Source organism: Balaenoptera ricei, chromosome 10 (assembly GCF_028023285.1).
Source record: "Balaenoptera ricei isolate mBalRic1 chromosome 10, mBalRic1.hap2, whole genome shotgun sequence".
Taxonomy (NCBI): domain Eukaryota; kingdom Metazoa; phylum Chordata; class Mammalia; order Artiodactyla; family Balaenopteridae; genus Balaenoptera; species Balaenoptera ricei.
The window spans coordinates 94,275,380-94,288,313 of NC_082648.1; positions in this window are offsets into that span (position 1 = coordinate 94,275,380).

Genomic DNA, 12,934 nt, shown 5'->3' on the forward strand with positions numbered 1-12,934 from the left:
AACTCAAGGTTACCGCCTACGTCCTGTGTAAATTAGCTGTGTTCGCCCAGGTAACGGGAAGGCTGTGGTTTTAACGAGGTATTAAGCATCTCCTGGACATGGTCCAGCTTTGCCTAGTTACTCGGCAGTGACGCCTGTGCCGAGGTGGTGGAGCCTTGCCAGCTCTGCCCAGGCTGCTGGGACTCAAAATTGGGAAGAAGCCCAACTTGGTGTACCCTGCTGTCACACGGCCGCCAGCACCCCCGCCGTCTTCTGCTTTAGGTCACGCAGAGGTGGCCGGGTGCTGGGGACCGCGGCCCGACTCTCCAGACTGCTTTATCTTGCTGGCCCGGCCGCCTCCTCCCGTCAGCACTCATGACAGCAGGTCGCTTCCAGAGGCCCCTTCCCCGGCCGCTTCCGGCCGATGGCCAGCTGCCACACGCCGGACCACCAGCGTCTGGAGCCGGTAGCCGAAGCCTGTGCTTGACCCCACATAGCCTGTGAAGGTCCCTAAAGCACCTGGGTTTGGTGACCATCTTTTTCACAGTGTGCACCTGTATCATGAGGCTGGCAGCACCTGGCGGTCAGACGAGAGGACTGTGGGGATACTCGGTGGGTTACCCACCCCCGCTGCTGGCTAGGCTGGACGGCTGCCGCTCGTGCTCACACACGCGAGGTGGGGCGCTGTGCCGCTGAGCTCAGACAGGCGTCCCACCTGCTCGCACGGCCATTCCAGCCACCTGTCCTGGGGCCTGACCTGAACCCCTGGGAGATGGGGGGCCTGTCCCCTTTCCCTGCAGCCCCCCAGCTCTCCCAGGTCCTCCCCTCCATCCCCACCACATCCCTGCTGTGGGCCCTACCTGGCCTGGGCCTTTCCATGCTTCACAATGGTCCCGCGGGGTTGATGGTTTTGACCACTGCTTACAAGTGGGAAACTGAGGCCAGGGGACACCAGGACCAGTCACACACTAAGTAAGGGAAGAGCGGGACCTGTTCCTCGGCACCGTTGCCTCTCCCCTCTGCTTGCCCCTCGTCCACGTGAGCGACTGCGAGCCAGGGAACCCTCGGTGGCTCCCGGGGCTCATGGCCTGTGAATGGCTAAAGTTGCCAAGTGACCTGTTCTTTCCTGCGTGTGGGTAGGAGCGCCGGCTGCACACCAGGCATGGTTCTAGGTGCTGAGAATACAGAGGTGAATGGGCCCGGTGGGTCACGTGGAGGGAAGGGGGCAACATGGACAGGTGTAAGTTCCAAATGTGCCACCTGCTCTGAAATGAAGGAAAGGGAGACTAATGCCAAGTGACGGGGGCTAGGAGGCCAGGGAGGGTCTCTGACCAGGACCCAAGGCTAGTGAGGCGGGGCCTGCCCGAAGAGCCCAGCCGTGAAGGTGTCCAGGCTTCCCCGGAGGGCGCAACTCTGTGCGGCCCCACCTTGAGGGCCCCTCCAGAGAGAACGCGTCCGGGGCTGGGCTGGGCTGGGCTGGGCTGGGCTGGGCTGGGCGAGGGAGCCCCGGCAGGAGGCACCAGTGCTGGCCAGGCTGGGTTTCCTGGCACCAGGCAGTGTCTGAGGCCACAGGTCCTGGGCCAGTCGCAGCAGCGGGAAGTCATGCGGCCCCACGTAAAAGAGGACCAGCTGCAGGCAGGAGCCTTGGGCTGCGGCCCCCGCATCAGGATTAACCAGGCGCCAGTGGCTCCTGCAGGGCCCTCTGCCTCAGAAATGACACCTGGCCAGGGGTGTAGGGAGGTTGAGTGGAGGCAGGCAGGTGGGTAGGGAGGGGCCACCTGGGAGGCAGTCCCTGGAGCCTGGAGGAAGCACTTACCAGAGCTGCCTAGAAGCCCCTTAGCAGGGCCTCCACCCCCTTTGCACCCTCCCGGCTTCCCTGACCACCCCCAGACCCAACCCTGGGCCTGGACGCTGACCCCACCCCCAATCCCAGTGTCAACATCCAGCCTCTCCAGTTGTCATACAACAGCAAATCATGATGCTACCCTTCTGAGCTGTGTGACCTTAGGCAAATTACTTAACCTCTCTGTGCCTCAACTTTCTCACTTGTAAATAGGCTAATAGCAGTTGCTCCTTCATAGGGTTCTTATGAGGGTTAACTGAAAGGACCAGTACCACAACATCTGTCAAGAAATGTTCCAAACATGTTGTCATGGATGGTACCCCCTCCATCCAGAACGGCCTCTGCATCTGACACCCAGCCAGGGGCACTGCCCCGCCAACTCCTGGGTAATTTCAGAGACCCCAACTCAGCCTCCAGTATTGCTCTCCCAGCTCTCAAGGGTGCTCGCTGCCTCCCAGACAGCAGTTCCAACAACAGGGCCCTTGTGCCCGTCTCTTGGGTCTGAGCTGCTGCCCCTGAGTGGGGCCGTAGTGTCTTGATCCCGGCAAAGAGAGAGAGGCGGGAGCTGCCCGCTGGTCCTGGATCGGGCTCTGCTGACGCACAGTGGGGAGCTTTGGAAAGCCCCCCCAACCCCTTCTCCAGGGGTGACCCTGGCTCAGGACAGTGTCCCACAGCGACCACGAGATGGCAGCAGCGCTGCATGTAGCAGGGCCAGCGGGGCCAGCACCACGGAGTTGACAAGCCGGGAGGGCCGGCAAAAAGGAGCTCTGAGTGCTTCCTGCGAAGCCCGGGGTGCACTTGTTCCTGTGGGCCTGCTCAGCGGACCGCCGAGTTCAGACCCCTGTGTATGTCTAGTTCTACCTGTATAGGCAGAAAAGCACAAGTTTACACCAACAACTCCAATCACAACCCAAAATCACAGATTCCTTCTAGTTTTCCCCGTTCCCTATGACCCCCTTCGATAACAGTGAGAAGCCTGGTTCCTGCTGCCCTTTGTGCACAGACTTACTTGCTCAGTCCCATCAGTAGCCAGTCTCCCACTGCCCCCGCTGCCCCGGCCCTGTAGGCGTCCTCACCTTGTTTGGGTCCCGACATCCCTGGATGGACCACCAGAGCCCCTGCTCAGACTTTTCCTCACCCAGTGCAGGTTCCAACACCCCACTCGGGGCCACTGCGGCCCAGCTCCGCCTCCGGGCAGCTGCCTGCCTTGCCTGGTCCCATCTAATGGCTTTCAACCAATTATTCAGGACAGGAGTGGAAGAGGAAGAGGAGATTTCACTTTAAGAAGAATGATGAGACTCCAAAGTGATGTCTGAGCCCCGCTGTCTCCTCAAACCATCCAAATGTTTGTGTGAACCTAGTACTGACACCTCCAAACTACCCCTGCCTACCTCTTGCATCAGAAAACACCACCAAAGTCCTTGGCCAGTGTATTAGCGTGCTAGGGCTGCCATAGCAGAGTTCCACAGACTGAGGGCTTAAACAACAGAAGTGTATTATCTCGTAATTCTGGGGCATGGAGGTTACGGTGCTAGCAGGCTGTTTGTCCTGAGGCCTCTCTCCTTGGTTTGCAGATGGCCATTTTCTCCCTGTGTCTTCACATGGTCTTCCCTCTGTGTGTATCTGTGTCCTAATCTCCTCTTCTTACACAGTCATACTGGATTAGGGCCCATCCTAGTGACCTCACTTTACCTTAATTATCTCTTTAAAGACCCTATCTCCAAATACAGTCCCATGCAGAGGTCTTAGGGGTTAGGACTTCAACAGCTGAAGTTGAGGGAGACACAGTTCAGTCCACAGTTGGTCAGATATACAAAGGCCTGGCCCCTCTGGCCATCCTCCCAGGGCATAACCACTCTGCTCTGGACCCCATCCTAGAACAGCATCACCCCTGACCCACGCTGGCTCTGCAGAGGACTGACCACATGTAACACCCACCTCCACACCCCTGTTAGGGATTTGAGGGTGGTTTGATCCATCCTTGGGCCAACCTGGCCTTGGGATCCCAGGAAGGGCCAGCCACTGGGGCCAGGAGCAGAGCAGAACAGGAAGGAGGTGGAGGCGAGGAGGCCACAGGCACCCAGAGCCTGGGCTAGTGGCTGTCCTGGTCCCCACTGCCACCTACTGTGTTTTAGAGCAGATCCAAGGCAGCGAGCTGGCAGGGTTCTCTTCTACCCGTCCTGGGCACCAGGGCCAGGCTAGGGGAGCAGCCTCACATGGCCCCATCTTCTCCCTTTGCCTCTGGCTCAGGACTCCTGTGGCCTCTCCCTGCCCCTGCCCTAGGGCAGCCTGCACCCCTCTTCCCCCCACAGTCCAGGCTGGGCCACTGTGGTATCACAGACAGGGAAACAGTGGCCCAGGGAGGGGAGGGGCCTCCCTGCCCAGGAAGAGGCAGCCCGCAGCCCTCAGCCCACCCTGAGAGCTCAGCGAGGCCAGGGCGGAGGCCTTATTTGTCTTGCAGAGGCTGTGTGGCCCCAAGCCCTGGCGGGGAGTCAGCAGACACAGCTTCTGGCCCATACCACCACTGATTTACAGTTTGACTTGAGACAAGCCCTTTCCTGCCTGGGCCTCAGTTTCCCCAACAAGTAACCAAGGAGATTGATTAAGTGATCCTGAGGCTTCCTCCCACTCTGCTCTTCCACTCCCTCAACCCCCAAATTCCACAGTCCTCCCTCTGGGAAAAAAATGTGAGGCTACAAATCCTAGTAACAGAGGTGGCAACATGGGGTCCCAGGGTTCTTCTTCTGCTGCAGGAGCCACAGGAGTGGGAAAATGCCTGCTGACCAGGTCAGCAGACATGGAAGACCCCGGTCCACCTCCTTGCTAGCACACGGGTTGCCCCCTGGGGAGCTGGCAACCTCAAGGGCAGAAGGGAAGTGAAACCCAAGCTGGGAATGTCCTTGCACTCCCCGCGCAACCCCCCCGCACCCCCCCCCGCACCCCACCTCCCCCCCACCCCCGTCCCAGCCCAGCCCTGGGATAGCACCTGAAAAGGAAAAGCAGATGGTCCAGGAAGAGGGCAAGGAGGAAGCCTGTGTTCCTGCCCTTGGGCTGCACTGGGGTGGCGACCCAGAATCCCCATTTTATGGAGGAGAGAAGTGAGGCTCAGAAAGGTCAGTTGCTCAAGGTCACACAGCTGGGAAGTGGACTGGCCTCACTGAGTCTGCTTTTTCTGGGAAAGAGAGTCCTAGTGGGGGTCGGATGAGGTGCATTTTATTCTGATACTGGGGCTGTGCCTAGGGCTGCTTGGGGCTAGAAAATCCACCATGTGTGCGTGTCTGTGCATTGCGTGTGCACGCCCGCACAGCTAGATGTGTGTGTGGCCCTAATCCTGGTGGGCTGGACGTGCCCTTTAGTCTGCAGGAGCTTCCGGTCACCTGCAGGAAGGGGGCTGCCAGGGTGAAGCAGGGCAGGGTCCCTTCTCAGGCCTAGAGTGATGCAGAGACTTGGCCAAAGCCACACAGCAAATCTGTGGCAGAATCAGGACTAGAATCCAGGTCCCCCACGGAACCTGCCCGGCAGGGAGGGGGGAGAGGATGGCAGCTGGGAGTCCCTCTGTGGAAACACCTCCTGGCCCCCTGTACGCACCCCTGGCTCCCCCAGAATGTTAAACCTCAGAGACCCACTGGTTCGCAGGTTATAAACCTTCTCTCACCGAGGACCTCCTTTATCACAGTTTCCCCAGGACCTGAATTTGCACGTTTTTTGTTGGTCTTGGTTTTTTGTCTACAAAACACTTTGCAATGCAATGAGGAGTTAATACTTTACCTTTTGTGCATCATAATCAGACTGCACCGCCTACCGAGGCAGTTTCTCATTCCAGACAGAAGTGTCCCAGCAGCTCGTTCTTGGGAACTAGCTGTACAGCCTGTTTGTCCAGCCCCACTGGGCCTGCCCACTGTTTGGGGCAGTCGCACCACCCAAAGGGGCAGGGGATGAGGGCAGCTGCGCTCACCATCGGCCAGGGCACCCGCCAGGCTCCCACAGGCCTCGGCCTTCGCCTGCACCACCCGTGGCCATTCTTTTTTTTTCTTTAATTAATTTATTTATTTTTGCCTATGTTGGGTCTTCGTTGCTGCGTGTGGGCTTTCTCTAGTTGTGGCGAGCGGGGGCTACTCTTCGTTGCAGTGCGCAGGCTTCTCCTTGTGGTGACTTCTCTTGCTGCGGAGCACGGGCTCTAGGTGCGCGGGCTTCAGTAGTTGTGGCACTCGGGCTCAGTAGTCGTGGCACTCGGGCTCAGTCATTGTGGCTCGCGGGCTCTAGAGCGCAGGCTCAGTAGTTGTGGCGCACGGACTTAGTTGCTCTGCGGCATGTGGGATCTTCCTGGACCAGGGCTCGAACCCGCGTCCCCTGCATTGGCAGGCGGATTCTCAACCACTGCGCACGTGGCCATTCTTGACCCCTGGCTTCTGCACTGGTCTCTCCCGTGTGGACACAGTCTGCTCCCCACTTCCCACCTCAACTCTGTGTTACTGAGTCCAAGCTCATACTGCTCACCACACAACAGGCCAGTAAATCGGGAGGTGAGTTGTTGGGGCAAAGAATAGTGACTTTATTCTGAAAGCCAGCAGCCCGAGAAGATGCTGACTAGTGTCCCAAAGAACCATCTTACCCAGGTTCGAATTCAGGCTTCTTTTATACTGAAAGGGGAGGGGGCGTGGCTGGTTGTTGTAAACTTCTTGGTGCCGGAATCCTTTATTCTTGCAGCTTGTAGATCTGGTCGATGTTCCTATAAACCTCCAACAAGACAAATGTTATTCTCCATTCTGCAACTTTTTATCTCTATGTGAATGGAAAAGTGTTATTCCTGTAAAGGTCAGAGCCTTGAGAATGGGTTATCCCGTATGTTTCAGGTTATAGGCAACATTCTTTTAGTGATTAACTTGTAGCAAAAGCAATAGAATACACAGGTTAAAGGAAACAGATCCAATATGGAGTCAGATTTGTTCTTCCCTATGACACCTGCAAACCCAGACTCTCAAATTGAGTCCCATTTGCCCCACCCTCCCTGGCACTTGGAATCTTGGCTTTTAGACCCCGACTTGCGCTGAGAAGACCCATCCCCTCTCTCCCTCACCCCTCCCCAGTTACTCTCCCACCAGGTTCTCTACCCATTGCCCACCCACTGAGGATCAAGAGCGGATACTGCTGAGCCTTCTCAGATGTTGCCATGGAGCTTGAGGACCAGACAGGGGCAGTCAGAGACCTCCAGGTGAGAACACCCAACGCCTTCCATTCCCTCCTCCATCTCTCGGTGTCCCTTTCCCCCCATCTGTGCACCACCGATCCACCCACCATCCCGCCATTCATTCATCCAACACAAATGCCAGTACAGCCTCCTTCCTTCTATCACCCATCTGTCCAGACTGCATAGACACCTGCCACACAGGGGACATCAAGAGCCACCAATGAGGGCCACAGAAGCAGGGACATCACACAGAAAGGACCACGGCAGCACCACCTGATAAGAGATGAGGCCCTTTCTGTGTTTCTTGTGCCCAGCATAGCCCACCAGAGAAGAAAGGGACCCAAAGGACAGGGGGAAGGGGGGTGAAGGAGCAGGCCACCCCACCCCCTCCAAGTCCCTCCAGTAAGGCCCTGGGAGCTGAGGAGGTGGGTGTTCAATCAGATGTGAGATTTAACTTTGGACTTTTTCATGCTTGAAAGCAACAAGAAAGTTAACAAAACTGCCGGAGGTGTCAAAAAGGCTGCAGAAAGGCTGCAAATGGGAGGCTGGGCTCCATCAAAGGCAGGCGTAGGAGAAAATGAACAGAAGTCATGGTCAGGTTTGTGAACTGTGACTTGGGATCTGCAAGCTTGGAGAGGGAGCTGGGGAGAGCGGAATTGCTCTGTGTGTCAGCGGGAGATGAATCCTACAGTTCCAATGCCCCCTGGGAGAGGGGAGGGGAGCCCAGAGACAAGCGAAGGGGAGGAGGAGAGAGGAGCCGGGGTGACCAGGCAAAGGGTTGGGGGAAGATCTGGAGATGAACTACTGGACTGGGGGAGGGGAGGGAACAGAGTATCCCCAAAAGGTCTGGAAGAATAGACTTATCTAAGATGCCCTGTAAAGTGTCCTCTGTGTGGGACCTGATAATCACCCCTCTCTATGACCCCAAGATCTATGTTCCACTCACCAGTATTTGTCAAGAGGAGGGTTTTATGGAAATGGAGAAGGGGTGAAGTTTCACGTCTGAGTCAGCACAGTACCAAGCAGAAATCGCTGAGGAAGAAGCGAGAATGGCAGGGGAAGTGGTGAAAACATAAGTGTCCAGGGATCTCTGAAACTGTGGAGGATTTTGGACTTTTACTGGACACAAAGTTAGAGCATTAAAGCATCAACTCTGCCTTCCCCCCAGTGATTTCCTCACACACAGCCAGAATAAATTTCAAAAGGCGAATCTGACCCTGTTTTATAACACCTGCACCCCCGAGCCCCAACACACACACCTAAAACCCTTCACTTGTTCTTGAGTTAAAGGCCCACTTCCTGGCCTGGCCTGCAAGGCCTCTGGGGTCTGGGCCCTGCCACACTCTACAGATTCTCTGCACTCTAGACATACAGCCTGGCTTTCTCACCTCAGAAGCTTCATACCCTACTGACCACAGGGCCTTTGTACATGCTGTTCTCGCTAGAACTGCCCCACCCCCACCCCAACCCCCAGTTAACTCACTCACCCTTCAGGGCTCAGCTCAGACAAGCCACTCCTGAGCTCCTGACTAAGTCATCCGTCCATCTTGGGATTTACCGCCACGATTACAGTGGCAAAGAGGAATGGAGTAACCATAACATGGCTCAGAGTCCACACCTTAGAACTATCATGATTCATGCCCTGGCACTGGGCACACCTTCCCTGAGTACATCTGAATCCCAAACAAAGTGAAGGTCTGTCATCGAGGGGGTAGGGGGATGGCTGTTAAGTAGACAACCAACAGTGTCTGCACCCTCTTGCAGGGGTGGAGGGGGGCTATCATGTATTCTGGAAGGTGATGGAATGGGCAGAAGCATGAATGAACTCGCCATGTCTCAGGTCTGGACTCAGACTGGCTTGATGAGATTGAGGGCTGCGTGAGGTATGATGGAGCCTCATTATTGGACAGCTTCTTTTTAATACAGGTAAACTGCATGTCCAATCATGTCCCCTGGGACACACAAAAAACCCACACAGCAAAACCTCCCACCTCAGCAACAAGTGAGGCTTTTTGTCTCATCCTCCGACAGAATCCTGGTAAAAACCAGTACAGAGTCATAGACTAGTGCCATTCAGCTAATCCCTGTATCTGACAGCAGTCTTTGCTCGCTCACCTCCAGCGATGGGATACCCACCAACTCCCATAGAAGCTCATTTCACCTGACCAGACCCCCACCACCGACCCATCATTAAGCCATAAAATCTAATTGACATATTGTTTAATGGGAACAGAGTTTCAGTTTGAGATGATGAAAAAGTTCTGGAGATGGATGGTGGTGACGGTTGCCCAAGAATGTGAATGTACTTAGTGCCACTGAAAGGTACACTTAAAAATGGTTAAAATGATAAATTTTATGTTATGTATTTTTACCATAATTTTTTAAAAAAGTGCTCTGGGCTTCAAAACTTACAAGCTTGTGTGGCTTTGAGTACTTCTATTTATTTATTTATTTATTTTATTAATTTTATCGGAGTACAAGTGCTTTACAATGTTGTGTTAGTTTCTACTGTACAGCAAGGTGAATCAGTTATACGTATACATATATCCCCTCTTTTTTGGATTTCCTTCCCATTTAGGTCACCACAGAGCACTGAGTAAAGTTCCCTGTGCTATACAGTAGGTTCTCATTAGCTATCTGTTTTATACTTAGTATTGATAGTGTATATACGTCAATCCCAATCTCCCAAGTCATCCCACCCACCCACCCCTTCCCCCTTGGTATCTCTACGTTTGTTCTCTACATCTGTGTCTCTATTTCTGCTTTCCAAATAAGATCATCTATACCATTTTTTGAGTACTTTAAAAGTAACCATTTAAAGGTTACTCTAAAAAAAATCTAATTAAGAGTTAAGGGACTTCCCTGGTGGTCCAGTGGTTAAGAATCCGCCTTCCAGCGCAGGGGACTCAGGTTCCATCCCTGGTCAGGGAACTAAGATCCCACATGCTGCGGGGCAACTAAGCCCATGTGCCACAACAAGAGAGAAGCCCGTGCGCCAAGACGAAGATCCCACGTGCCGTGACTAAGACCCAATGCAGCCAAATAAATAAATAAATATTTTTTTAAAAAACAAACAAAAAAATAGTTAAGGCAAACTCTTAGTGTGCCCCATGCTCTTTGATCCTGATTTGCTTTCATTCAGGCCTCAGAAATCTGGGCTCAGTATTTCCACCTTCAAGTCCTGCCTCTGCCCCCTCAGGGATTATAGTCACCGTGACCCTCCCCTGCTATGAGGCTCTGAGGATGCGTCAAGGAATAAGTCAGAGCCCTTGTCCTCCCAGACACACACGGAACAATCAGAATTTTTTTTTTCTTTTTTTTTAGTAAAAACCTACAGGGCTCCAGTCTCCGTGAAACCTGCAGGCCTGGCCCACAATGATTCAGCCTTGAAGACCACACCTGGGTAGAATGATGACAGTGGCACAGGATGACACTGGTCCCTGAGCACTCAGCACAGGGAATGTTTGTTTGGTGCAATGTGTGGCCTCCTGGGAATGTCGGGTGCCATGTCAAGTCTTGTAAGGGGATTTTTTTTTTCGATGGAGTTTATTGTCAATGTCCAAAAAAAAAAAAAAAAACCTGTGAAATTTCTCATTTCTCTTATTAAAATAAATAAATAAAAGAGGGTGTCTTTCATGGCAAGAGCTGGCTGGAGCTGAGTTCCAACTGCTCCCTTTGGACGGGACCCATGGGCCCCAACAGTCCCTACGCCTTAACTTCCCTTACTCACATTGCCTGCCGGGCCCCCTGGAGGCCTCTGAGGTCAGGATTTCTGATCTAATCCAATATCTCTATGTCACAGAGGAGTCTGATGAAGCCCAGAGGGGGAGTGACTTTCCCAGTAAGTAACTCCTCTGGGACCAGAAAGATCTAGAATCCCAGGGGGCCCACCCAGCGTCCACCGCAATCCTCCAAAGAGCCTCCGGAGTGGCTCTGCTGATGGGCAGCCAAGTGGGCTTGCCTGTGTGGTGAGGCGAGCAGGTGGCTCACTGGGAAACCTGAGGCGATGGTCAGTCAGGCACCCCGTCCAGCTGCAGACGTGCCCCACTCCAAGGGGACAGCGACGAATGGGGCGCGGTCCTCATCCCTCGCCACAATCCCTGTCTCCCCTGGTCTAACCTTGACTCCCTGTCTCCTCTCCAGCTCTGGGAGCCCTGGTTCTTCATCTGTGAAGTGGGGGTCCTCATCGCGGCAGGCAGAACTGAGGTCCCCTCCCCCGCGTGTGTAGGAAACAGCAGGTGTGCAAGTTGAAAGGCACTTGGGGAGGAGCGTGGGAAGGAAGTGGGCTGAGGAGGACAGAGAGGAAGGAGAGACGAGGCAGCCGCCACGAGAAGAGGGACCTGGGAAAGAGCAGCGATGGTTACGGGGGCGCCAGTCAGGATGCGCCGGCTGATGCTGAGGTAAGAAACAATCCCTCCTCTCAGCCACTCCACTCTTTCACTCATTTTTCCCCCAATTTTATTGAGATATAATTGACATAGAAGTTGGTATTAGTTTCAGGTGTACAATGAATGCCCACCCCCCACCAGGGGCTCGGGGGGGAAGATCATCGCTCCAGGCATAGAGCAGCAACTTCCTCAGATGTCATTCACATGGTCCACAGCGTGGACTGCGCCCCAGCGTCCCCAAGTCTTGAGTCCTGTGCCCTGCAGAGAATCCTGTGACATTCCAGATTCAGGCCATGCCTTTCCTCCTGTGCGGGGCTCGCTAAAGTTCCAGCTCTTCCCCACCTCTACCTCCCTCCTGCTCACTCACTTCAGGGAGAGGAGAAGGCGGAAGGGGGCAGGACCAGGGCACTCTTATTTCTCAATCATCATAATTATAAAAACATATCCACATGCAACTAGAGATTGTCATACTAAGCTAAGTAAGTCAGAAAGAGAAAGACAAATACCATATGATACAGCTTATATGTGGAATCTAAAATATGACACAAATGAACCTACCTATGAAACAGAAACAGAATCACCGACATAGAGAACAGACCGGTGGTTGCCAAGGGGGAGGGGGTTGGGGGAGGGATGGAGTGGGAGGCTGGGGTTAGCAGATGTAAGCTTTTATATACAGGATGCATACACAACAAGGTCCTACTGTATAGCACAGGGAACTATATTCAATATCCTATGATAGGGACTTCCCTGGTGGTCCAGTGGTTAAGAATCCGCCTTCCAATGTGGGGGACACGGGTTCGATCTCTCCTCAGGGAACTAAGATCCCACATACCACGGGGCAAATGAGCTTGCGTGCTGCACCTACTGAGCCCGCACACCACAACTACAGTGCCCACACGCTCTGGAGCCCATGAGCCACAACTAGAGAGAAGCCCACGCAATGCGACAAAGAGCCCGCACGCCACAACTAAGACCCGACACAGCCAAAAATAAATAAATATTTTAAAAAAATCATATGATAAACCATAATGGAAAAGAATATTTAAAAAAAGAATGTCTATATGTATGTATAACTGAATCACTTTGCTGTACAGCAGAAATTAACACATCGTAAATCAACTATACTTCAATTTTTTAAATATTAAAACTGAAAAAAAAAAGAATAGCTTAGAGGAATGAAGTGATTGAGAAAAAAAATAATTGACAAATCAGGTGGAAAAGCTTCTTTTAAAATCTGTTTTTTATATGTCACTTTTTATTAAAAAGAACATATCAGTTGCAACTTTTAAAAAAACATATCCATGGAAATAATTACTTTTTATTGCTCAATTATAACAAGCCAGGCACAATGCTAAATATTTGACATGGATAATTTCATTTCACACAAGCTAGGCAGTAGCTACTATAATTATCCCCATTTTACGGATAAGAAAACCCAGGCGCAGAGACTGTAAAAGACTTGGCCAGGTCACACGGCTTATTACTAATGGGATTCAAAGCCAGGTCTAGATGTGTTTAACCACCAGGCTTTAT